The sequence below is a fragment of the Rhinatrema bivittatum genome, chromosome 2 (genome assembly GCF_901001135.1).
Source record: "Rhinatrema bivittatum chromosome 2, aRhiBiv1.1, whole genome shotgun sequence".
NCBI classification, from domain to species: Eukaryota; Metazoa; Chordata; class Amphibia; order Gymnophiona; family Rhinatrematidae; genus Rhinatrema; species Rhinatrema bivittatum.
In genome coordinates this window covers 25,806,053-25,833,078 of record NC_042616.1, presented here as the reverse complement: position 1 = coordinate 25,833,078, position 27,026 = coordinate 25,806,053, and the positions used below count along the sequence as shown (strand labels likewise).

Below are 27,026 nucleotides of genomic sequence, written 5' to 3'. Positions count from 1 at the left end.
TGCTTTGCATTGGCTGGGAATCGAACCCAGGTCAACTGCTTGGAAGGCAGCCATGCTCACCACTATACCACCAATGCTGGTGAAGAGCTGGCATTCTATCCCATCTCTGTACGTTTGAAAGATGGATGGCCATCGTAAGAACAACTTATTCAGCTAGAACATTAGTTTAGCAAAACCCTAATCATTAGATTGCACGGAAAGGATAAACAGATTGACATTAACATATGCCACTCTTAAAAATTATTATATTGTGCTTTCATGTGTGCATTCGTCAAATAGAGAAACATGAAGGAACTGAAGATAAGCTAAGTATGGAAGGGCTGATGTAAGTACTTACAAATTCAAGATCTAATCGACCATGAGCAGAGATAGTCGACGGGACCAGATATATTTTTTTTCCTCCTGAACAAGGCTTTCAAATAGAAAGAGGCCTGATGAGATACTTCAAAATAAATTCAAAATCATAAAGACATTTTCTCAAGCTCATATTAAAGCTTCTATTACTCAGCTGCTAGAATTTCGACTGGCAAAAAATAAATTACCACATTACAGGATCGCTCGCCGAATTACACTGGCTTCCAATTGAACAAAGAATTCAATATAAGGCTTTGTGCATAATTCACGATCTAATCCACGATGAAAAAGCTGACTGGCTTAACACTGCACTGCGCGTAGACGTCCCGCAAAGAAACCTGAGATCTGCTAATAAGGCTCTACTAACTGTCCCCTCGGTCAAAACAGCACGCCTCACGCAAGTAAGGGAAAGAGCACTATCGCTGGCTGGCCCCGTGCTATGGAACACCATGCCACTCGAAATAAGGCTGCAGAGAATTTGAAAATATTTAAAACCAATCTGAAAACCTGGCTCTTTAAACAAGCTTTTTATAAAGATAAAGAGAAGGAGAAAAACAGTTGATCGATAAGGACGCACCAAACTTGAAGTTGTTACTTGTAACCTACAAATGCATATTAATGTTAAATTCAAACCGCCTAATATGTTCCCAACAGACAAGCTTAACTTACACACATAGTCTATATTGTAATGAATTGTTACCGTGTTGTGATGGCACATGACTAATTTGTAATCTATACCACTCATATTTTCATTATCGTGCCTTGCTGTAAACCTTTGTGATGGTTATCTAACTTAACGACGGTATAGAGGAGTTTTTAAATAAATAAATAAAATCAACCTATGTTTTTACAGTTTATAGAGTTATGCAATATAATATTATCCGCATTGCAAAGAGCACTCATTGCAAGGGGAGGAAAGAAGTAGCACTGCCCAGAAAGGGAACACCGAAGGGGTGAGTGATGAATTAAAATAATAATAATAATCAAAGTATTCTTAAAAGAGAAAAATTGGCAGCAGTGGGATTTGAACCCACGCCTCCAAAGAGACTGGAGCCTAAATCCAGCGCCTTAGACCGCTCGGCCATGCTACCCAAAAATCTAGTGCCGGTGACCAATGCAATGCCTGATACGTTGGATGAGACAGACATGGCAATGTCATTCGGAAAACTGTAGGTTAAGTACAAAGAAACCCTGGGTAATTCACTAATCTTCAACAGCACTGCCAAAGTTGCTGGTGCACCACGAAACTTCCTGCCGCTGTGGGACCCATCCTCTCGGCTGCCTCCCTTGCCCGATATCATCCACCGAGGCAGGGCCCGAAATGTCCCCGGTCACCCGCTATCACGCGTCACCCTGAGCCGGCCTTTCGTGATGATGTCTGGCTGGGGGAGACAGGCCCTCACTAACTCGCCGCTTCTGGTGTCACCTCAGTAACACACCACTTCTGGTGTCACCTCAGTAACACAGACGCACAGACACCTTTCACTGCCAGAAACTTTGGCGACTCCCATAAAAGCCGTACCTGGGAAGGGACTGGACAAGCCAAACACATCCCTCCTGAAACCCTAATCCACACCTCCTATTGGAAAAACAGGGCATGCCAGACATATAAAACGGAAACCCTCATCGAAACATGACTGGTGTAAAAAAAAAAAAACAACAAAAAAAAGAAAATTCTAAAAAAGTGAATTAAAAAAAAAATCCCAATAGGGACCAGATCCGTTTAAAAAAAAAAAAAATAAAAAGCTTGACTAGTACCTACTTTTCACCTCCCACCCTTTTTCCCTAAGCTGGATTCAAACTCACAGCCCCTGGCACTCAGAGGACAGAGCCCTTACTGACCAGGCTACCAGCTCGCAGACAGAGGGGTTAAAGAAAAGAGCAGAGCCTTACCTACTAAGAAAATAAGGGCACGCAAACTTCAAACTAGGAAAACGGAGGACAGTGGCTGAAAGGAAAAGCCAGACCAGCCTGATGTGCATGCACTGGGAAAAAGCAAAAGAAATGCATTGCCTCCCGAACTGAGCAAAATGCAAAGACAGAAGGAATGCACGTTCCCAGAGCAGTCCTATGATCCTCTCTAAAAACTGCAAAGAAAACATTTTCAACCTTTTTTTCTCTCTTCACATTCTTTTTGGCATTACCCTTGGTTCTGCTCTTCCCTTCTGGCATATCTAATGTTCTTATGGAAGAAAAAGAGGATGGAAAAATGGAGTACAGAATAAAAGAAGGAAAGTTAGTTTTGGCTGCCAAATCTTTTTATTTATTTATTTAAAATCTTTTCTATACCTTCGCTAAGTTATATACCATCGCAACGGTTTACATGTAGGCACAAAGATTAAAGTAGGTGAATACGTACAACAGAGCATTCTAACAGGTGCCAAATAGATTTGGTTACAATATATTATAAAGGACAATTGAATGATTAGTGATGTAGGTCCTCACCATGTGTACCTGTAAGGTACTAATCACAGGTAAAAAGTCACAGTCTCTGTGTTTTACTACTACATTAGTTGTGAAATAGAGTTATTTTTACTGTCATGCTCATTTTGAGAATAGTGCTGTGTGCTGGTGCATTTAATAGTCAGTATGACAGGGAATAAACAGAAGTTAGAATGTTTTATTTTTGAATAGTCAGTAAGGCAGTTAATAAGCAGTAGTTAGTGTGTTTATTTTTAATAATCAGTCAGGCAGCTTATAAGCATAAGTTAGTGTGTTGGTATATTTAAAAATATATATAAATAAATAAATAAAAAGGTAGCCCGAAGCTAGTAACAAGCTAGGGGCAGTCTATACCTAAGAAAATCGGTTGAAAATTTCAGTCACTCACCTTGGAAAGGTGTTAAGTTGGAGTGATTTGGTTTGATTAGGTACCAATATTTGTTAAACAAGAGAGCTGTGAGTCACTCAGTATGTGTCTAAATGAAGTGTTACGGTTGTGTGATTAATTTGATTAGGTGCCATTATTTGTTAATCAGAACAGCAAGGAGTCACTCAGGACAAATAACAGCAAGGAGTCACTCAGGACAAATAACTTGTCAGGTACTTGTGTCTTAGATTGGCCACTTTGGAAACTGGATACTGGGATTGATGGACCCTTGGTCTGACCCAGTATGGCATATCTAATGTTCTTATGGAAGAAAAAGAGGATGGAAAAAGCATGATGTCAGGTCTAAACAGATGCTTTGCATTGGCTGGGAATCGAACCCAGGTCAACTGCTTGGAAGGCAGCCATGCTCACCACTATACCACCAATGCTGGTGAAGAGCTGGCATTCTATCCCATCTCTGTACGTTTGAAAGATGGATGGCCATCGTAAGAACAACTTATTCAGCTAGAACATTAGTTTAGCAAAACCCTAATCATTAGATTGCACGGAAAGGATAAACAGATTGACATTAACATATGCCACTCTTAAAAATTATTATATTGTGCTTTCATGTGTGCATTCGTCAAATAGAGAAACATGAAGGAACTGAAGATAAGCTAAGTATGGAAGGGCTGATGTAAGTACTTACAAATTCAAGATCTAATCGACCATGAGCAGAGATAGTCGACGGGACCAGATATATTTTTTTTCCTCCTGAACAAGGCTTTCAAATAGAAAGAGGCCTGATGAGATACTTCAAAATAAATTCAAAATCATAAAGACATTTTCTCAAGCTCATATTAAAGCTTCTATTACTCAGCTGCTAGAATTTCGACTGGCAAAAAATAAATTACCACATTACAGGATCGCTCGCCGAATTACACTGGCTTCCAATTGAACAAAGAATTCAATATAAGGCTTTGTGCATAATTCACGATCTAATCCACGATGAAAAAGCTGACTGGCTTAACACTGCACTGCGCGTAGACGTCCCGCAAAGAAACCTGAGATCTGCTAATAAGGCTCTACTAACTGTCCCCTCGGTCAAAACAGCACGCCTCACGCAAGTAAGGGAAAGAGCACTATCGCTGGCTGGCCCCGTGCTATGGAACACCATGCCACTCGAAATAAGGCTGCAGAGAATTTGAAAATATTTAAAACCAATCTGAAAACCTGGCTCTTTAAACAAGCTTTTTATAAAGATAAAGAGAAGGAGAAAAACAGTTGATCGATAAGGACGCACCAAACTTGAAGTTGTTACTTGTAACCTACAAATGCATATTAATGTTAAATTCAAACCGCCTAATATGTTCCCAACAGACAAGCTTAACTTACACACATAGTCTATATTGTAATGAATTGTTACCGTGTTGTGATGGCACATGACTAATTTGTAATCTATACCACTCATATTTTCATTATCGTGCCTTGCTGTAAACCTTTGTGATGGTTATCTAACTTAACGACGGTATAGAGGAGTTTTTAAATAAATAAATAAAATCAACCTATGTTTTTACAGTTTATAGAGTTATGCAATATAATATTATCCGCATTGCAAAGAGCACTCATTGCAAGGGGAGGAAAGAAGTAGCACTGCCCAGAAAGGGAACACCGAAGGGGTGAGTGATGAATTAAAATAATAATAATAATCAAAGTATTCTTAAAAGAGAAAAATTGGCAGCAGTGGGATTTGAACCCACGCCTCCAAAGAGACTGGAGCCTAAATCCAGCGCCTTAGACCGCTCGGCCATGCTACCCAAAAATCTAGTGCCGGTGACCAATGCAATGCCTGATACGTTGGATGAGACAGACATGGCAATGTCATTCGGAAAACTGTAGGTTAAGTACAAAGAAACCCTGGGTAATTCACTAATCTTCAACAGCACTGCCAAAGTTGCTGGTGCACCACGAAACTTCCTGCCGCTGTGGGACCCATCCTCTCGGCTGCCTCCCTTGCCCGATATCATCCACCGAGGCAGGGCCCGAAATGTCCCCGGTCACCCGCTATCACGCGTCACCCTGAGCCGGCCTTTCGTGATGATGTCTGGCTGGGGGAGACAGGCCCTCACTAACTCGCCGCTTCTGGTGTCACCTCAGTAACACACCACTTCTGGTGTCACCTCAGTAACACAGACGCACAGACACCTTTCACTGCCAGAAACTTTGGCGACTCCCATAAAAGCCGTACCTGGGAAGGGACTGGACAAGCCAAACACATCCCTCCTGAAACCCTAATCCACACCTCCTATTGGAAAAACAGGGCATGCCAGACATATAAAACGGAAACCCTCATCGAAACATGACTGGTGTAAAAAAAAAAAAACAACAAAAAAAAGAAAATTCTAAAAAAGTGAATTAAAAAAAAAATCCCAATAGGGACCAGATCCGTTTAAAAAAAAAAAAAATAAAAAGCTTGACTAGTACCTACTTTTCACCTCCCACCCTTTTTCCCTAAGCTGGATTCAAACTCACAGCCCCTGGCACTCAGAGGACAGAGCCCTTACTGACCAGGCTACCAGCTCGCAGACAGAGGGGTTAAAGAAAAGAGCAGAGCCTTACCTACTAAGAAAATAAGGGCACGCAAACTTCAAACTAGGAAAACGGAGGACAGTGGCTGAAAGGAAAAGCCAGACCAGCCTGATGTGCATGCACTGGGAAAAAGCAAAAGAAATGCATTGCCTCCCGAACTGAGCAAAATGCAAAGACAGAAGGAATGCACGTTCCCAGAGCAGTCCTATGATCCTCTCTAAAAACTGCAAAGAAAACATTTTCAACCTTTTTTTCTCTCTTCACATTCTTTTTGGCATTACCCTTGGTTCTGCTCTTCCCTTCTGGCATATCTAATGTTCTTATGGAAGAAAAAGAGGATGGAAAAATGGAGTACAGAATAAAAGAAGGAAAGTTAGTTTTGGCTGCCAAATCTTTTTATTTATTTATTTAAAATCTTTTCTATACCTTCGCTAAGTTATATACCATCGCAACGGTTTACATGTAGGCACAAAGATTAAAGTAGGTGAATACGTACAACAGAGCATTCTAACAGGTGCCAAATAGATTTGGTTACAATATATTATAAAGGACAATTGAATGATTAGTGATGTAGGTCCTCACCATGTGTACCTGTAAGGTACTAATCACAGGTAAAAAGTCACAGTCTCTGTGTTTTACTACTACATTAGTTGTGAAATAGAGTTATTTTTACTGTCATGCTCATTTTGAGAATAGTGCTGTGTGCTGGTGCATTTAATAGTCAGTATGACAGGGAATAAACAGAAGTTAGAATGTTTTATTTTTGAATAGTCAGTAAGGCAGTTAATAAGCAGTAGTTAGTGTGTTTATTTTTAATAATCAGTCAGGCAGCTTATAAGCATAAGTTAGTGTGTTGGTATATTTAAAAATATATATAAATAAATAAATAAAAAGGTAGCCCGAAGCTAGTAACAAGCTAGGGGCAGTCTATACCTAAGAAAATCGGTTGAAAATTTCAGTCACTCACCTTGGAAAGGTGTTAAGTTGGAGTGATTTGGTTTGATTAGGTACCAATATTTGTTAAACAAGAGAGCTGTGAGTCACTCAGTATGTGTCTAAATGAAGTGTTACGGTTGTGTGATTAATTTGATTAGGTGCCATTATTTGTTAATCAGAACAGCAAGGAGTCACTCAGGACAAATAACAGCAAGGAGTCACTCAGGACAAATAACTTGTCAGGTACTTGTGTCTTAGATTGGCCACTTTGGAAACTGGATACTGGGATTGATGGACCCTTGGTCTGACCCAGTATGGCATATCTAATGTTCTTATGGAAGAAAAAGAGGATGGAAAAAGCATGATGTCAGGTCTAAACAGATGCTTTGCATTGGCTGGGAATCGAACCCAGGTCAACTGCTTGGAAGGCAGCCATGCTCACCACTATACCACCAATGCTGGTGAAGAGCTGGCATTCTATCCCATCTCTGTACGTTTGAAAGATGGATGGCCATCGTAAGAACAACTTATTCAGCTAGAACATTAGTTTAGCAAAACCCTAATCATTAGATTGCACGGAAAGGATAAACAGATTGACATTAACATATGCCACTCTTAAAAATTATTATATTGTGCTTTCATGTGTGCATTCGTCAAATAGAGAAACATGAAGGAACTGAAGATAAGCTAAGTATGGAAGGGCTGATGTAAGTACTTACAAATTCAAGATCTAATCGACCATGAGCAGAGATAGTCGACGGGACCAGATATATTTTTTTTCCTCCTGAACAAGGCTTTCAAATAGAAAGAGGCCTGATGAGATACTTCAAAATAAATTCAAAATCATAAAGACATTTTCTCAAGCTCATATTAAAGCTTCTATTACTCAGCTGCTAGAATTTCGACTGGCAAAAAATAAATTACCACATTACAGGATCGCTCGCCGAATTACACTGGCTTCCAATTGAACAAAGAATTCAATATAAGGCTTTGTGCATAATTCACGATCTAATCCACGATGAAAAAGCTGACTGGCTTAACACTGCACTGCGCGTACACGTCCCGCAAAGAAACCTGAGATCTGCTAATAAGGCTCTACTAACTGTCCCCTCGGTCAAAACAGCACGCCTCACGCAAGTAAGGGAAAGAGCACTATCGCTGGCTGGCCCCGTGCTATGGAACACCATGCCACTCGAAATAAGGCTGCAGAGAATTTGAAAATATTTAAAACCAATCTGAAAACCTGGCTCTTTAAACAAGCTTTTTATAAAGATAAAGAGAAGGAGAAAAACAGTTGATCGATAAGGACGCACCAAACTTGAAGTTGTTACTTGTAACCTACAAATGCATATTAATGTTAAATTCAAACCGCCTAATATGTTCCCAACAGACAAGCTTAACTTACACACATAGTCTATATTGTAATGAATTGTTACCGTGTTGTGATGGCACATGACTAATTTGTAATCTATACCACTCATATTTTCATTATCGTGCCTTGCTGTAAACCTTTGTGATGGTTATCTAACTTAACGACGGTATAGAGGAGTTTTTAAATAAATAAATAAAATCAACCTATGTTTTTACAGTTTATAGAGTTATGCAATATAATATTATCCGCATTGCAAAGAGCACTCATTGCAAGGGGAGGAAAGAAGTAGCACTGCCCAGAAAGGGAACACCGAAGGGGTGAGTGATGAATTAAAATAATAATAATAATCAAAGTATTCTTAAAAGAGAAAAATTGGCAGCAGTGGGATTTGAACCCACGCCTCCAAAGAGACTGGAGCCTAAATCCAGCGCCTTAGACCGCTCGGCCATGCTACCCAAAAATCTAGTGCCGGTGACCAATGCAATGCCTGATACGTTGGATGAGACAGACATGGCAATGTCATTCGGAAAACTGTAGGTTAAGTACAAAGAAACCCTGGGTAATTCACTAATCTTCAACAGCACTGCCAAAGTTGCTGGTGCACCACGAAACTTCCTGCCGCTGTGGGACCCATCCTCTCGGCTGCCTCCCTTGCCCGATATCATCCACCGAGGCAGGGCCCGAAATGTCCCCGGTCACCCGCTATCACGCGTCACCCTGAGCCGGCCTTTCGTGATGATGTCTGGCTGGGGGAGACAGGCCCTCACTAACTCGCCGCTTCTGGTGTCACCTCAGTAACACACCACTTCTGGTGTCACCTCAGTAACACAGACGCACAGACACCTTTCACTGCCAGAAACTTTGGCGACTCCCATAAAAGCCGTACCTGGGAAGGGACTGGACAAGCCAAACACATCCCTCCTGAAACCCTAATCCACACCTCCTATTGGAAAAACAGGGCATGCCAGACATATAAAACGGAAACCCTCATCGAAACATTTTGTTTTTTTGTCCCCCGACGTCAGGAGCATAGGAAATCGCTCCCGGACCCCCACTGGACCCCCAGGGACTTTTGGCCAGCTTGGGGGGGCCTCCTGACCCCCACAAGACTTGCCAAAAGTCCAGCGGGGTTCCGGAACGACCTCCTGCACTCGAATCGTGTTGCCGTACGGCAACCTCCTGCAGTCGAATCGTTTTTCCGTACGGTAGGAGATCGCTCCCAGACCCCCGCTGGAATTTTGGCAAGTCTTGTGGGGGTCAGGTGGCCCAAGCTGGCCAAAAATCCCTGGGGGTCCAGCGGGGGTCCGGGAGCGATCTCCTACGCTCCTGACGTCGGGGGACAAAAAAACAAAATGGAGCCGGCGCTACCTTTGACCTGTCATATGACGATCGATCACACGATTCACATCTCTAGAAAATATTTTTACTACAAACTGACTGGTTTATTTTAAATGCATGCTGTGCTGCATGAATTATTGGTGAAGAAAGTTCTGTGGTAGATATGAACACACACCTCTGAAAATAAACTTTTTGTCTGTAGGCAGAAAGGGTAAGGAAGAGAATGGAAGTGAGGGGTTTTCATTCAAGCATGATTCCCTGGTAATGGTTTTAAATTCTGCTAGTGGTAGAAACCTGAATACTTCCATTCAAACCTCTTTACAGCCGGGCATGAAGATTCAGAGAGATCGCAATCCAAAAAAGTTCAAGGTGCCATTAAGATGGTAGAAATCTCCACTGGCGCTCACCACCCCCCAGCCTGAACCGGCCAGAGAGAATATGGGCCAAATGGGATGAAAGGCCCCGACACCCACGCTGGACTCCCCAGGCCAGCTTCTACGAGGGGCACCCAGTTCAGTCCTGGTGCCAATAGTAAGATGCCAAATGTAAATGTAAATAGTAAGATGCCAAGTAAATGTAAATGTAAATAGTAAGATGCCAAATGTAAATACCCCTCCTTTAATGTTATATGTTAAAGTTATCATTTGATTGTTTTCTGTATCTCGTTGTTTAAAAATGTAAACAGGAGTGAAGGCCTTCACCAATACTTCGGTATTGGTGAAGGCCCCCAAAAATTCCCCCAACACTAACAGTATAACCCCCTCCATTCTACACACACCTAACATCCTCACTTCTTTTGAACCCTCCTCAACACTAGAAATAGAAAACATTTTAAAAAAGATGAGACCCTCCTCCCACCCCTCAGACACTATCCCTACTAAACTACTACTCGCTATTCCTAAAACAATAGCCACCTCACTCTCCAAAATCGTGAATTGCTCCCTGGAACACGGCCTGGTACCCAACTCCCTGAAACAAGCTGTGGTCAAACCTATCCTAAAAAAACCCTCCCTTGATCCTTCCAACCTATCCAACCTCCGTCCCATCTCCAATCTCCCTTTCCTCTCCAAAATCATTGAGAAACTAGTTAATTCCCGCCTCTCTGACCACATAGAACAATCCAACATACTCCCACCTACACAACATGGCTTTCGTAAACACCTCAGTACCGAATCCCTACTCCTTTCCCTCACAGACACCATCATCAAAGGAATGGATGCCGGTAAATCCTATCTCATTGCCATGCTAGATATTTCCGCCGCCTTCGATACTGTAAATCATAACATCCTTATCAACACTCTCACCAGTATAGGAATCTCAGGTACTGCCCTCTCCTGGATAAAGTCCTTCCTCCAAAACCGCACCTACACAGTCCTCATTGATAATTTCACATCCCCCCCTGTTAATCTCGACTGTGGCGTCCCCCAAGGATCCTCCCTCTCTTCCACGCTATTCAACATTTACATGCTCCCCCTCACAAACCTCCTTTCTAACCTTGGTATTACACACTTCATCTATGCAGATGATGTGCAAATACTCATTCCTTTCACAGATACTGTACTCACTGCTCTACATAGATGGGACACCATTCTCACTTCCATTAACCAACTTCTCACCGACATGCACTTAGCCCTCAACCCTCAGAAAACTGAACTCCTCCTCATCTCCTCCAAACATGCACCCATACCCTGTCCCTCCACGCTTCAGACTCCTAACTTTATCTCCGACACAAGAAACTTGGGTGTTATACTTGACAACCAACTAACCTTCAAACCATATATCAAATCTATCGTTAGCAGTTGCTATTTCAAACTCCAAACCCTCAAAAAACTCAAACCCCTCCTCTACTTCCATGACTTCCGCACAGTACTCCAATCACTAATTTTTTCAAAAATCGATTACTGTAACGCACTCTTACTTGGACTCCCTGCCACCTACCTCAGACCTCTCCAACTCCTTCAAAACGCTACTGCACGCATCCTCTCTAATGTCAAGAAGAAAGACCACATTACCCCCACCCTCATCAACCTCCATTGGCTGCCCATCCATTCACGCATCCTATACAAGACCCTTACCCTCATCCACAAAAGTATTACTAATGAACACTACAACTGGTTAAGCCCACCCTTCCTCCCTCGTACCTCCTCAAGACCTACACGCTCCTCCCTTCGTGGAACTCTTATCCCCCCCATCTATAAAATCCACAAGACTCATCTCCACCACCAATAGGGCCCTTTCCCTCGCAGGCCCTTCCCTGTGGAACTCCATGCCACTTGACCTTCGCACCGAAACCTCCACACCCACCTTTAAAAAGAAACTCAAAACCTGGCTCTTCCTCCAAGCATACCCCCAATCACCTTCACCACCTATAAACACCTTAACCCAACCTCCATCTAGTACTAGTACTAACACCCCTACCACAGGACCTACACCCATCCCCTCAAGACAACCACAAACCCCTCACTTATCATGCACACAATAATCTATCTCTTATTAGAACCGTACATATCTTCTTACCCCTTTCACTGTTGCCCTTGCGCATTTTCAAATATTGCACACAACCTATGTACATACCACTTGTTCATTGTTTCCCTGTACATATTTTCTCCTCACGTTTCCGTCTTCACCCCCCCTGCCCCCCCCTTTGTCTCGACCACCCCCTCCCCTCCCTCCCCTATTTATTTAGTTATTGATCTGTTACTATGTTCTAGGTTACACAATGTTCCTTGTAAAGGCTTTGCCTATATATATCCTTGTTTTAAGTTATCTGTAAACCTGCACGATGTGCAAACGGTTGCCGGTATATAAAAATAAATAAATAAATAAATAAATAAATAAAATAAATAAATAAATAAATAAATAAATATATAAAAATCTATAAATAAATAAATAGTAAGAGCTCCAAGCCAGCGTTACCTTTGGAAATGGTAAAAACGGAACAACAATCAATGAAAAAAAACTAGAGTTGAGATCCAAAGGCACCTGCCATAGCAAGCTTTAACAAGTCTCAACCCAAACAACTGGAGAGATGAGAATAGTAAGCGGACCGCACATCTCTGCGATGCGACAGAGACAGTCAATCACACTTCCCCCGATGGAGCCTCGGGCAGGGACTGTATATATTGTTGAATAGAGTCCGCCTCCATGAACCATCTGGTTCCTTGTGCCGTCGGTACTCTCAAACGGGTGGGGTAGACCAAAACCGCCCGGATACCCCTTTTAAATAGTTGGGAGCAGTAAGGCGCCAATACCCTGCGCTGCTGAGATACTGCCTGTGAAAAATCTTGAATGATCAGCACAGGGGAATTCTCATATACTGGCTTTGCTCCCTGCTGCACCGCACGGATAACTGCTGCCTTATGGGAGTAGTTTAAAATTTTTGCAATTACCACTCTAGGTTTGCTCCGGTCGTCTCTTTTGGGCCCAAGTCGATGGGCTCGTTCCACCCGGAGAATATCCGGCAGCCCAGAAAGATTGAGCGCTGTCGGCAGCCAGCTTTCAAGAAAACCAGGTAATTGGTGTTCAGCTAAATGTTCTGGCAAGCCTACCAGCCTTATATTGGCCCTCCTCGAGCGGTTCTCAAGATCCTCTAATTTTTTGGCCTGCTTCCCCAGTGTAGCTCGTAGCGCAGCAATCTCCTGCTGCATGCCCTGGAGGCCATCTTGATTGGCCGAGACCCTCGCTTCCACTTCAGCACAACGCCGATCGAATCCCGCCAGCCCCGAAGTAAGCTCCTGGAGCTGTGCTGATATTATTTTTAACTCCGGGCTAAGCGCTGCCAGGACTGCCGCTGTTAACTCTGCTGTGGGACTCGCAGGTGACAACCCCGTCTCCGCCGCGCCGGCGGCCATTTCCGGGATCGGGTCGGGTGTGCAGGCCTTCTCACATTCTTTTTCTTTGTCCTTCTCTTTCTTTCCTGCTCATGCCGCCATCGATTATTGTGGGAGCGTTCTTTGCCAGCAAGTAATAGGCTCTGAAGAATGTCGTCAAATCTCGGTTAGTGTGGTAGGATGTGGATGGATGGCTGAGGCCCCAGGCAGAGACGAGAACTCACATCTGCTCTCGCCAAAGGGTCACATGATCTCCTTGAATTCGTCTTTTTTATTCAGTTTGATTCTACACACTCACCAGTGTTTTGCTTCAGAACCCTTTAATAATTCTTAATAAATCTCCACAATTATTCAGTTCCTTGTTGTCAGTCTTTTACTGTTTAGTCAGTAAAGTTGGCAGAGCTCAGGTTACTATGACAACTGATTGCCTTCTGCCTGTAGCAGTGGGAGAGGGGAGGGGTGAGTTTCTCGGCTCAGGGAAATTTGAATGGACTTAAGTACAGTCGTTAAATCCTTTGTTTCACTGGCAGAAGTGCTCTGAATTTTTCCCGCCGAGCTCAAATTACACAAAGCCAAATGCTTCTTTACTGCTCCTAGTATTCCTTGCTTACTTTTAAATCTGCGTTTGCTTCTTAAATGCTTTGCAGACTCAAAGTTAGTTCCGAAGTGTAAATCTTTACAATTTAGGGTTTTTTATGCTTGGTTCTTCCCACACTGTGGGCATGAGAGGTTTATTCAAATGCAAGGCAGTCTTTAACAATTCCTGTTCAATGCAAACTTTCTGTAGCAGGCTGAAATCCCTGTTTCAACGTACTGCATATTTCCTTGAAAGGCTTTTAGTTCGACAAGTTTCACAGACTGTATAAACAAATTTTACTGAGTTTCTACTTGCTGGTTTCTCACTTGTTATCGCCTGTATGATTTGAGCTTTTACTTTCAAATCATCTCCTGTATAACGCTTTCTTATTTGCTGTTATCTAATTAGCTTTTTTACTGTGCCTGCTCAATAAGAAATACACAGATTTCCCTCTTCCATACAGCTAACTTTTCTTCTTAATCAGTATTCAGGTAAAGATCTTTTAAGTTTGAAATTATTTATTGTACAGATAATTTTCCATTACTTACAATTGTTGCTTCCAAACGTATATATATGCCCCAGGCAGAGATCTTTGTAGCTGGAGATAGGCAGGAGAAGGGAGATGGAGTTTCTTGGGATTCAGGGTGAGAATTCAAGGGGTTCTGAAGCTGATCAGTCTTTAGGATTAAAGCGATGAGAAGAAATATAAAAAAGCTAATTATATTACAGAGGCTGCAGGTACTTCTAGCCTTTAGGCAGCATGCTTGAGACTGACTTACAGTCTTGGAGAGTGATTACAGGAAATATCCCAGCAAGCTAGGGCTAGAGGGCAAGATCCAATGGTAGCTAGCCTAGGATCCATGTGATGCAGGGGAGGCATGAAGAACAGTTTCTTGAGCCAATAAGGCACTTAAGAAGACTCAAGTTAGATTGAGAGGGCATGCAGACCCTTCCCAATGAGAGAAGCAGGGGGAGGGGGTTTCTCTTAAAGGCACAACTCCCCTTAAAGGCAGGGCTCACAGGCTTTTATCATGGGTTACAAATAAGGACTGCACTCGACACAGTTAAACTGCAATGTATATACAGATACTGAAATGTACCCACTGCTGGGGACAAAAACTTATAATCTCAAGATCTAATCAACCATGAACAGAGAGAGTCGACGGTACCATATATATATTTTTTTCCTCCTGAACAAGGCTTTCAAAAAGAAAGAGGCCTGATGAGATACTTCAAAATAAATTCAAAATGAGAAAGACATTTTCTCAAGATCATATTAAACCGTCTATTACTAGGCAGAAGAAATTAAAATCTAAGTTTTTACAGTTTATAGAGATATGCAATATAATATTATCCTCATTGCAAAGAGCACTCATTGCAAGGGAAGGCAAGAAGCAGCAGTGCCCAGAAAGGGAACACTGAAGGCATGAGTGATGAATTAGTATCTACTTTTTAAGCATTGTAGGAGGGGCTAATTAGCAGATCTCTCTGTTTGAATATGACCTAATGAAAATCCTGAGTGGATTCTCCTAACGGAATTTGCTGTGGAGAAATATATAAAATACATCATAATCTGAATAGCTTGTAATTTGTAGTCTTATAATAAACCTGAGCTTATTTAGAACTTCCTGGTTTCTAAGATTTTTATTATTTGCTCTTCTCACCATGGTGCCAGGGTTCCAGCAGTGGCGCTCCTCCTCTTCTCTCTGCACCGATTGGGCCCTTGCCAGCAGCTCACCCTGCTCCTCGCCTCTTTAGCATCGCGGGACTGGGCTCTTCTACACCGCACAGGAAGCAGCCTTAGTGCAGAGCCCGCTCATTTTCTGGGCAGCTGCGCTTCTGGCAGACCCCCCTGTAATGATCCCGGGGGTCTGGGGACAGAAGTTAGGAGCCACTGATGTAGACCATCTCTTTTGCAATCACATACAGTAATACTGTAGGGGTGTGTGTGTGTGTGGGGGGGGGGGGGGTTGAAATTATTTGTAATCCTGTAGAAAATATGAATGATTGATGTTGTTTCCTGTACTATTCAGGAGGATCCAAGTCTACTTAGCCAACATTGTTCTATATATTTCCATAGATGCAGTAGAAAAGTCTGTCTGTTTTACTGAAACACAAAAATGATTTAAACTGTTAAAGAAATGAGGAGACAATACATCACTTCAAACAGAGAAAGAATGAGGAGGCAGAGAGAAAATGAAAAGAAGACCCAGCGTAAACAGAGTGCATGGAAATTTAACCACAGCCACAAAGGGGGAAAAACTGCTTTTCTTTCAGTTTGAGGATTTCTGTGCTATCAGAGCTGAGTCGAGGCAGGCAGCCGGTATCTGTCTTCTTCCAGTGCTGTGCTTACCAGGCTCTTTAAGGTAGTTTCTTTTAGTACAATGTGGGGAAAGGAAATCTTGAGGTAAAAATCTGGTTAGGGGGGAGAATAGGAAGGGGAAGGGCCAGAGGGCAGAAGGGAAGGTACTGAAGAGAGGAGGGAAGGGGCCAGAGGGCAGGAGGGAAGGGGCCATGGGAGGAAGAGGGTAGGGGGGAGGAAACAAGGGACACAGCAGTCAGATAGCAAGAGGAAAGGCACCTGGGGAGGGGCAAAGGGTGAAGGAAGTGGGGAAAGAGGAAAAGTGACACAGGGGAAAGAGCAGGAGGGAAGGCTTGAGGGAAGGGGACAGCGGGCAGGAGGAAAGGCAGAATGGCAGGGGCCTGGGTAAGATGAAGCAGGGCAGGAAGGAGAGGGGACAGAAGGTGGAGGGGGGACATGGGGGAAGATTAGCAGGGCAGGGGGAAAAGAGCTGGAGAAAAGGGCACAGGGGAAGGAGCCATGGGTGAGTGGAAGTGAGGCAAGAAGGAAAAGGCCATGGATGGAATTCAGGAGGGAGAGGACACGAGACAGAGGGGCTGAGGGTAAGAAAATGGACCAGAGGGCAGAAGGAAAGGCACTCAGGGGCAAAGAGGAGGGAATTGAATTCAAAAATGGGCTAGGGCTGAGAGGCAATAGGGCAGTAGAAGGGGAAGCTTTCCTGAAAAGTAATGGTCCTGGTGTTCATCTCTTTATTTATTTTATTTCATTAATAACTTTCCATATATATCGTATAACTGCATGTAAAAATGAAAGAGAAACGTGGTGGTCAGCAAACATTTTAAAGGTTGCAAAGAGGTCCATGATCCAAAGAAATGAAAAGTATCTACGACGGTGTTGCTTTTGGTGGCAGCAGCACAGCGTGGAAATGGAGTTCTGATTGCGTGGAGACTGGTGTAAAGTGGCAGGGGCTGTCATACACATCAGGCACACATTGTCTCACCCGGACACCGCTGCTGCTCATGCACTCACTTAATGAGTGCTCCCTCCCACCCCCGGGCTGGCTATAAGGGTGCCAGAGTATCGGCACAGACACTTCTTGCACGCACTGTCACACCCTCACCTGCCTTCAGATGCCCCAGGGTCATGCTCTGAGCTCACGAAATTATCAGGTAAATCATTTCTCCATTTCCTGGCGTGTAGCAGATGGATGCAGGACCAATGGGATGTATAAAAGCTACTCCCAAACCAGTGGGAGGCTGCCCGTGACCCACTTAGTACTGGCCTTGCAAATGCTGTGTCCTCCCAAGCCTGAACATGCAGGCGGTAAAACCTGGAGAAGGTGTGGATGGAGGACCATGTCGCCGCCCTGCAGATCTCAGCAGGTAACAGCATCTTGCTTTCTGCTCAGGACACTGCCTGGGCTCTAGTAGAATGGGCCTTGACTTGTAAAGGCGGTGGCTTGCCTGCTTCTACATAGGCCGCCTTGATAACTTCTTTGATCCAGCGGGCTATGGTTGCTCGCGAGGCCGCTTCCCCCTGCTTCTTTCCGCTGTGAGGGACGAATAGATGGTCTGTCTTTTGTACGGATTCTGACCTTTCCAGGTATCAGACTAGGAATCTGCCGACATTGAGATGGCGTAGACTTCAAGCCTCTTCCAAATTCTTATGCTCATCTGGCGATGGTAGCGAGATGGTTTGGTTGAGATTTATTTATTTATTTATTTATTTAATAACTTTTATATACCGGCATTAGAAAGGCACATCATGCCGGTTCACATAATAACAAAAGTGAGGAAAATACATTATAACAAAGGTTAGGGGAGGGGATAAAAGAAACTAAAGCAAAGGCAAGAAAATACAGGATTGTAAACTAGTTAAATAACAATAAAATCAAAACCAATTCATAATTGACAAGCTCCAACGGATAAAGGCAACATTATAATAATAATACAAGGACGTAGGTAAGGAGGGGTACAATACAATGGCGGTGTTTGATTCACAGGGGGAGGTGGATTAGTCTGGGTAGGCCTGATGGAACAGCCAGATTTTTAATTTAGTTCTAAATTTAATTGGGCAGGATTCTAATCGAAGTGTCATGGGCATGGAATTCCAGCGTGTAGGGCCTGCGATAGAGAGAGCTCTTTCCCTAGTAGATGTGAGGTGTGCTATTTTTAGATGGAAGTAAGACACCACGTTGGGGAGGAACGACGGAACTGTGCGTAACTGGATGGTTCCTGGGGTGAGTCTGAGGAATGGCTCTCGGCAGGACAGTGCTTGTAGCTCGGATATACGACGGGCTGAACAGACTGCCAGCAGGAAGGCTGTCTTCAATGTTAATAGTCGGAGAGACAGGCCGCGGAGAGGTCTGAAGGAGGTTCCTGCTAGGAAATCTAGGACCAGGTTAAGGTTCCAAAGAGGCACCGACCACTTTAGGGATGGTCGGATGTACTTGACTCCTTTCAGGAAGCGGGAGACATCCGGGTGAGAGGCTGTGCTGCTGCTCTCGCTCTTGGTTCCATAGCATGACAAGGCAGCCACCTGTACCTTGATGGAGTTGAGGGACAATCCCTTCTGTAGCCCGTTCTGTAGGAATTCCAAAATCGCAGGAATTTTGACTGAGCGTGGTATGATGTCGTGGTCCTCGCACCAGGATTCGAATACTCTCCAAATCCTTTATGTATGTTAGGGATGTGGAGAACTTGCGTGCTCGGAGTAGGGTGTCAATTACTGCCCCCAAGTATCCTCTCCTCCTTAGGCAAGCCCTCTCAATAGCTAGACCGTAAGAGAGAATCGAGCTGGATCCTAGTGGAGGATCGGTCCCTGCTGGAGCAAGTGTGGAGGTAGCGGCAGGGGGTTCCCTGCCAGCAGTCTTCGCATGTCTGCATACCACAGTCTTCTTGGTCAGTCCGGGGCCACTAGAAGTACTGGCCCCCTGTGGTGTTATATCTTGTGGATGATCGCGCCCAATAGGGGCCACGGCGGGAAGACATATTACAGAGTCTCCTGTGGCCAGAACTGTACCAGGGCATCGATTCCCTGGGACTGGGGTTCCCGCCTGCGGCTGAAGAAACTGGGTACTTGGGCGTTGGACCGGTTTGCCAGGAGGTCCATGGTTGGTGTTCCCTAACGATTTACTATCAATTGGAATGCTATGGTTGACAGTTTCCATTCTCCTGGATCTAGACTTTCTCTGCTGAAGTAGTCCACTGCGACATTGTCTTTGCCGGCAAAGTGGACTGCCGAGATCTCTTGAAGATTCACTTCCCCTATGACATTAGGGGGTCTATTTCCAGAGACACCTGTTGGCTTCTGGTTCCTCCCTGACGGTTGATGTAGGCCACTGTTGTGGCGTTGTCCGACATTACTCTGACCGCTTTGCCTCTGAGGCTGTGACTGAACCTTAGGCAGGCTAGTCTGACTGCCCGGGCTTCTAGGCGATTGATATTCCATCCTGACTCTTCTTCGTTCCATTGCCCTTGGGCGGTTAGCTCCTTGCAGTGTGCTCCCCATCCTCGTAGGCTGGCATCCGTGGTGAGTAGGATCCAGGTTGGGGAGGATAGTCTCGTTCCCTGGCTCAGATGGGCTTCTTGTAGCCACCATAGTAGTTGGGCCAGAACTCTGTCCGGGAGCTGAAGCCGTACTGTGTAGTTCTGGGACAGTGGATTCCATCGTGATAGTAGTGAGCGTTGTAGGGGTCTCATGTGAGCTCGTGCCCATGGGACTACTTCCAATGTAGATGCCATGAAGCCAAGAACTTGTAGGTAATCCCATGCTGTGGGGCAAAGTTCGCTCAACAGGGCTCGTAACTGGGTCATCAGTTTTGATCTCCTTGTCGGTGTCAGGATGACCTTGTCTAGTTTGGTGTCGAACCGGACTCCCAAGTATTCTAGAGATTGGGAAGGCTGCAGGCAGCTCTTGTTTGTGTTGACCTCCCACCTGAGGATCTCCAATAGAGTTTTGACTCTGTTGGTTGCCTGGTGGCTTTCCTCTGGGGATTTCGCTCTGATCAGCGAATCGTCTAGATAAGGGTGCACGCGGATTCCTTCCTTCCTCAGTGTTGCTGCCACCACCACTATGATCTTGGTGAACGTCCGGGGTGCAGTAGCTAACCAGAAAGGTAGTGCCTGGAACTGGTAGTGACAGTCCAGGATCGAGAAGCGTAGAAACGCTGATGCTCTTGATGGATCAGAATGTGTAGGTAGGCTTCTGACAGATCCAGGGAGGTAAGGAACTCTCCCAGTTGTATCGCCCTTATTACCGAGCGTAGGGTTTCCATGCAGAAGCGAGGAATCTTCAGGTGACGGTTGACCGCCTTGAGGTCCAGGATAGGTCTGAACGTTCCTTCCTTCTTGGGAATGATAAAATAGATGGAATAATGGCCAGTATTTATTTGTTGTGGAGGCACCGGTGTTATAGCCTCTAGGGCTAATAATCTGGTCAGTGTAGCTTCCACTGCCATTCTCTTGGGAGGGTCGTGACAGGGAGATTCCACAAACTTGTTCGGAGGGAGGTGGTGGAAATCCAGGTAATATCCCTCACGAATGATGGATAGGACCCACTTGTCCGAAGTTCTCTCGACCCATCTTTAGTAGAATAGGGCCAGTCTGCCCCCTATGGCTTCTTTCTTTGGATGGGTCGGCTGATTTTCATTGTGGGGTGCGGCTGGGGCCGAGCTGGCTCCCCTTTTATTGTGCTTGTTCCGAAAGGACTGGCTCCGGGCTGCGAGGCGGGCCACTTGATATGAGCTTCTATATGGGTTGAAGCACTGTGATCCTCTGTCCCTAGAGATCCGGGGGAAGGATCGCTGGTTTCTCTTATTCCTGTCCTCCGGTAGCCGCAGCAGTGGGGACTCGCCCCACTTGTTGGCTAGTTTCTCTAGTTCGCTTCCGAACAGCAGTGTTCCCTTAAAAGGCATCCTTATGAGTCTCATTTTGGAGGATGCGTCGGCTGACCAGTTTCGGAGCCAGATTTGTCTTCTGGCCGCCACGGCGGATGAGACTCCTCTAGCTGCTGTGCGTACCAGATCCGAAGCAGCGTCCACGAGGAATGATACAGCTGGTTCCAGGGCTTACCCAGGAGTGTTGTTCCTGGTCTGTGCTAAGCAGGCGCGTGTCACCACGGCACAGCAGGCCGTGATCTGTAAAGACATAGTGGAGACGTCAAAGGAACTGTTTGAGGATAGATTTCAGACGTCCGTCTTGAGCATCCTTGAGTGCTGCTCCTCCCTCCACTGGGATAGTAGTGCACGTCGAGACCGCGCAGACCATGGCATTCACTTTTAGACATGCCAGGAGATCTTTGGCGGCTGCGTCCAGAGGGTACATGGCTGCCAGAGCCTGGCCCCCTTTGAATGTGGTTTCTGGGGCATCCCATTCAGGGTCAATTAGTTGCTGGATGGCTTGTAATAGTGGGAAATGGCAGGAGGTCTGACGAAGTCCCTCCAAAAGTGGGTTCATCTTAGGTTCCCCCGAGGCACTTGTGCCCGGGATGGCAAGCTCTTTTAAGCTGTGTGTGACCAGGTCTGGAAGCTCATCCTTGGTAGGGTTCTGTCCCCGGAGGGAGTTCCCCTTCCTCCAGGAGTTCTGACTCCTCATCTGAAATGTGTGTGTCCCTGAAGGTGGGGCTTCTGGGCGGTGGGATCACTTCCCTGAGCATAGAGGGTCCTGGCATGTTGAGGTCCTCTGGTGGAGCCTGTGACCGCATTGTAGGAGGCCCCGGTTGCATGTGGACGAAGGTATGCAGACCTTTGAAGAATTCCACCCAGGAGATAGAAGCTGTGTCTAGACTAGGGGGCGCAGTGTCCCTGGGGAGCCCCGTTTGAGGGGGGGTCCCGCTGTGCGATGCTAGGTCCGGTGTACTGCTCGAGAGGCTGGGGTCCGGTACCGGCTGGGGAGGGCCATGAGTTGGGTCCCCTAGGGCCTCTTCACACTGTTATTTTCAGGTGGTGCAATGGCTTCTGCGCGTACAATACAGTTGTGCGCTCCGGTGTGCGAAGTTGCGCGCGTAGGTTGGTGCGTGCGTGCAGAGAGATGTGCGCTGTTGTGCGCATGGGTCGAAATTATGCGCCCGGCACAGCGAGCGCGTGGTTATGCGCTTCGCTTGTGCAACCAGTACTTGTGCGTACGACGTTGTGCGCACAAGGTATCTGTGCGCACGGCTCGCCTCTGTGCGCACGGATCGAGACGGCGGACAGGGCAGTAAACAGGGCCAAAATGGTGACGGCGACCACGCGGACAATATGGCGACCACCTCGGAGGGTCTCCACATGGGAGGACCCTCGGATCTGACAGTGGTCTAGCCCTGCTAGGGCAGATCAACTCGGTGGCACTGGTCTTGGCTGGCGACCTGTGCGTCTCCTCGAACTTCGGAGACCGGAGACTTTTAAATAGATTTCTACCTTACCTTGTCCCGGCGCTTCCCGGTTTCGTTCTGGGCGGTCTCCGGCTGCGGGGGAGAGGGAAAATACCTTCACTGCCACGCTCGAGGTTGCACCCGCTGCCTCTCAACCTCACCCGATGTCAGGGGCTAGGTCCCCGCCAAGGGTCAGCCACCAGACCGAGGCTTACCTCCGAGGGATCGCGGAAATCACCTCGGGAATCTCGACTGGGGGAGGGACCCAACGGGTGTCACTGCAGGAGAGTGGGGCTCGTCTGTAGAGGTAAGATTTCTTCTTAATTTGGATTTCTTTGGTAAAATTTACTCTAACGCTGTGCTAAGAACATAAGAACATAAGAAAATGCCATACTGGGTCAGACCAAGGGTCCATCAAGCCCAGCATCCTGTTTCCAACAGTGGCCAATCCAGGCCATAAGAACCTGGCAAGTACCCAAAAACTAAGTCTATTCCGTGTTACCGTTGCTAATGGCAGTGGCTATTCTCTAAGTGAACTTAATAGCAGGTAATGGACTTCTCCTCCAAGAACTTATCCAATCCTTTTTTAAACACAGCTATACTAACTGCACTAACCACACCCTCTGGCAACAAATTCCAGAGTTTAATTGTGCGCTGAGTAAAAAAGAACTTTCTCCGATTAGTTTTATATGTGCCCCATGCTAACTTCATGGAGTGCCCCCTAGTCTTTCTACTATCCGAAAGAGTAAATAACCGATTCACATCTACCCGTTCTAGACCTCTCATGATTGTAAACATCTCTATCATATCCCCCCTCAGTCTTCTCCAAGCTGAAAAGTCCTAACCTCTTTAGTCTTTCCTCATAGGGGAGCCGTTCCATTCCCCTTATCATTTTGGTAGCCCTTCTCTGTACCTTCTCCATCACAATTCTGTACCTTCTCCATCGCAATTATATCTTTTTTGAGATGCGGCGACCAGAATTGTACACAGTATTCAAGGTGCGGTCTCACCATGGAGCGATACAGAGGCATTATGACATTTTCCGTTTTATTCACCATTCCCTTTCTAATAATTCCCAACATTCTGTTTGCTTTTTTGACTGCCGCAGCACACTGAACCGACGATTTCAATGTGTTATCCACTATGACACCTAGATCTCTTTCTTGGGTTGTAGCACCTAATATGGAACCCAACATTGTGTAATTATAGCATGGGTTATTTTTCCCTATATGCATCACCTTGCACTTATCCACATTAAATTTCATCTGCCATTTGGATGCCCAATTTTCCAGTCTCACAAGGTCTTCCTGCAATTTATCACAATCTGCTTGTGATTTAACTACTCTGAACAATTTTGTGTCATCTGCAAATTTGATTATCTCACTCGTCGTATTTCTTTCCAGATTATTTATAAATATTTATAAATGTATAAATATATTGAAAAGTAAGGGTCCCAATACAGATCCCTGAGGCACTCCACTGTCCACTCCCTTCCACTAAGAAAATTGTCCATTTAATCCTACTCTCTGTTTCCTGTCTTTTAGCCAGTTTGCAATCCACGAAAGGACATCGCCACCTATCCCATGACTTTTTACTTTTCGTAGAAGCCTCTCATGAGGAACTTTGTCAAACGCCTTCTGAAAATCCAAGTATACTATATCTACCGGTTCACCTTTATCCCCATGTTTATTAACTCCTTCAAAAAAGTGAAGCAGATTTGTGAGGCTTCGCATGCATAGAGTCCCTAACTGCTATGGAGACGGAAAATACTGAAGAGCTGCACTTCCTGCAGGGGTATATGTACTAGGGCTGACATAAAATTGAAATCTGATCCGTCTCCAACTGCTATCAGGACTACACTATACCCCTTGTTCCTGAGTCCATCTGCTACATGCTAGGAAAACCAACCTTATCCCACCCAATCCTAAAACATAAGGAAACAGTATATAACCACATAAGACAAAAGCTAATAACAAATACAAAAGCACTCCATACAAATAACTGTGTAAGTCAGCTATTCATATAATGAGATGTGTCTCTTAAACCAGCCAAGACATAGTGATCTTTAGACAACAACAGGGATTCCCTGTTGTCAGGGGGGTCAGTCCCCTCTCAAACGGCTCAGACCCCCTCCCCCAACTGTCAGCACAGTCTCTTGCCCCCTTAATCAATACGCTGCCAAGGGGGATAGTATAACCCAAGGTAGCTGTGACAAAAACTTGGTAGTGAAACCAGCCGCTGTCAATATCTTCTCTGCTTCCATGACTGACTGCACTCTGGAGGTAACTTCTTTTACTGAGATGAGGAGACCAAATGGGAAAGTCCACGGTAGCAAATACATTCTTTCCTCAAGAGTCACAGTCACCTCTTTCAGCTCCTGATGCTCGCACAGGGCTATCAGAGCAATATCAACGAAAACAGCAGTTTGGCATCCATCCCATGACCACTCAGCCTGCTTCCAGGCTACTTCATATATTATGTCCTTTACAGCATAATTGTGAATACAGGCTATGATATCGTAAGTCTGCTTCTACTCTGAGGACCCAAAGCAAAAAGAGCACACTCCATTTTGATGGTCAGCAATTCCAATCCTTCAATCTCGACTGTAGTAGACAAGATAGCCTTACAGTCCTCGTAAGCGGGAGTCTCCGGCACCCCATGGAATCTGATATTGCAGCAGCGAGAATGAATTTCAAGATCTTCGATCTTGTCTGCCAAAACTGTCTGCTCAGACCCCCAAGTCCCAACACTGCCCTTTTAACTGTTCCATGGCCTTGGAGTAAGCATTATGACATATCATTTTCAATGTGCCGACCAATCTCAGTAATCTCCTCTCTAAAGTCCACAACCATAGCCAGAATCTCTTTTCTATTCAATTTCATATCCTGCCATAGTTCGCAGAACCATTCCCTAAACTCAGCTCTAGTAGGGATATCTCTTCCAGGAATTGATAGCACCGTTTCAGATTGCTCTGGGCCTATTTCCAGCTGGTCACAGCCAGCCACTTCTGGCTCTCCCGACTCCTCATTCATCTCACCTGCTAGTTTGCTGAAGAAAAACTGCTTTTTAGATGCCAACCTCAGCTCATAAACAAATGATATTTCATCAGAAATCTGCTTTTCAACAGCAGATACCTGGCTTATTTTGCAGATTAGACTTAGTAGGAATGGGAGCTGTCTACTACACATCAATTTGGGCTGATGACGTCACTTCCTATCTTCCTTCTACCTTTTCTAATGTGTGGAATATATCTGGTCTGGGCTTCCAAGATGGTATTTTTAAACAATGTCCATGCCTGATGTAAACTCTTAACTTTTGCAGCTTCTTCTTTCAGTTTTTTCCTAACCATTTTCCTCATTTTATCATGGTCACCCCCTTCTGAAAGTTAAATGCTGTTGCAGTGGATTTCTTTAGTATCCTCTTTCCAGTTAAGTCAAATTTGATCATGTTGTGATCACTATTGCCAAGTGACTACAATACTGTTACCTCTCACACCAAAACCTGTGTTCCACTAAGGACTAAGTCTACAATAGTTTCCCCTCTTGTTGGTTCTTATACTAGCTGCTCCATGAAGCATTTATTTCTTCTAAGTACTTTACCTCTCTAGCATGTCCTAATGTTACATTCACCCAGTCAATACTGGGGCTATTGAAATCACCTATTATTACTGTGCTGCTGATTTTGTTAGCTTCCCAAATTTCTTTTAACATGGATCAAATTTGGCCATTTTCTTCCATACTACAGCACTATTTGAGTACTGGGATCTGTTGATACTGTTAGGTATGCTTGAATACTCTGCATTATCTCCTGTACTAATCCACTAGAGGACTTATATCTGGGGTTTTTTCTGAAAATGTTATCACGATTTGGACAAGTAAATGGTTTCTTTTGAGGGCAATGTTTCCAAATTAGTTTTGCACATACTGTGAGAAGAATGAATCTCATTCATAAGGCAGAGTAGGTTGAGAATGAATGCCAATTCTTTAAACCATTGTGATCTTCTTTTGGAACAACGGTATATAAAACGCCCAATTAAAAATAAAATACATTCTCTCTCAAATTTACTGCTAATATCTTGTTAATGCTTGCAAAACCAAAGACAGCATCCTCCTGGAGTTCACAAGTTGTAATACATATATAGGTATCATATCCAGCTGCACTTGAAAATTCTTATTCAGGCCTCTGGCACCCAAAACATTTGGAAATATTTCAGTTTATTTCTGCCACATTTTCTTGGTCTTCAATTCCATCTTATGGTACTTATGGATCTTTGATCTCTCCATATAATCCACAGAGTACACACTTGCTACTGACACCTATCAGCAATGTCTCAGAGTCATGATCCCAGTGCTTTCCTGGTACAGTGATGTTATAATGTTCACACAGTTTCCAGGGGATGAGCTGTGCCACATTATACCTTTCTGATGAAGTATGTAGCCATTTCTAGCTCTGTGTTACAGAACCTGCATTTGTCTGTTTTAGCAGTATTTTCTCTGCTAGCTCTGAACCATCCACTATCCTGTGCTGCAATTATCAATCTCTCCTCTCTATGTTTAAACTCACCATTC

At 44.7% G+C, this 27,026-nt stretch overlaps 6 non-coding genes across 6 annotated transcripts; all 6 read right to left on the bottom strand.

The window, feature by feature from the left end:
* Positions 1-5: 5 nt before the first annotated feature.
* TRNAG-UCC lies at positions 6-77 on the bottom strand. Its single transcript has one exon. It is a non-coding gene; the product is annotated as a tRNA-Gly (tRNA).
* A 1,286-nt stretch (positions 78-1,363) lies between these two features.
* On the bottom strand, positions 1,364-1,445 carry TRNAL-UAG. The gene has a single exon. It is a non-coding gene; the product is annotated as a tRNA-Leu (tRNA).
* A 2,095-nt stretch (positions 1,446-3,540) lies between these two features.
* Positions 3,541-3,612, bottom strand: TRNAG-UCC. Its single transcript has one exon. It is a non-coding gene; the product is annotated as a tRNA-Gly (tRNA).
* A 1,286-nt stretch (positions 3,613-4,898) lies between these two features.
* TRNAL-UAG lies at positions 4,899-4,980 on the bottom strand. Its single transcript has one exon. It is a non-coding gene; the product is annotated as a tRNA-Leu (tRNA).
* Positions 4,981-7,075: 2,095 nt separating this feature from the next.
* Positions 7,076-7,147, bottom strand: TRNAG-UCC. The gene has a single exon. It is a non-coding gene; the product is annotated as a tRNA-Gly (tRNA).
* Positions 7,148-8,433: 1,286 nt separating this feature from the next.
* On the bottom strand, positions 8,434-8,515 carry TRNAL-UAG. The gene has a single exon. It is a non-coding gene; the product is annotated as a tRNA-Leu (tRNA).
* Positions 8,516-27,026: the final 18,511 nt, after the last annotated feature.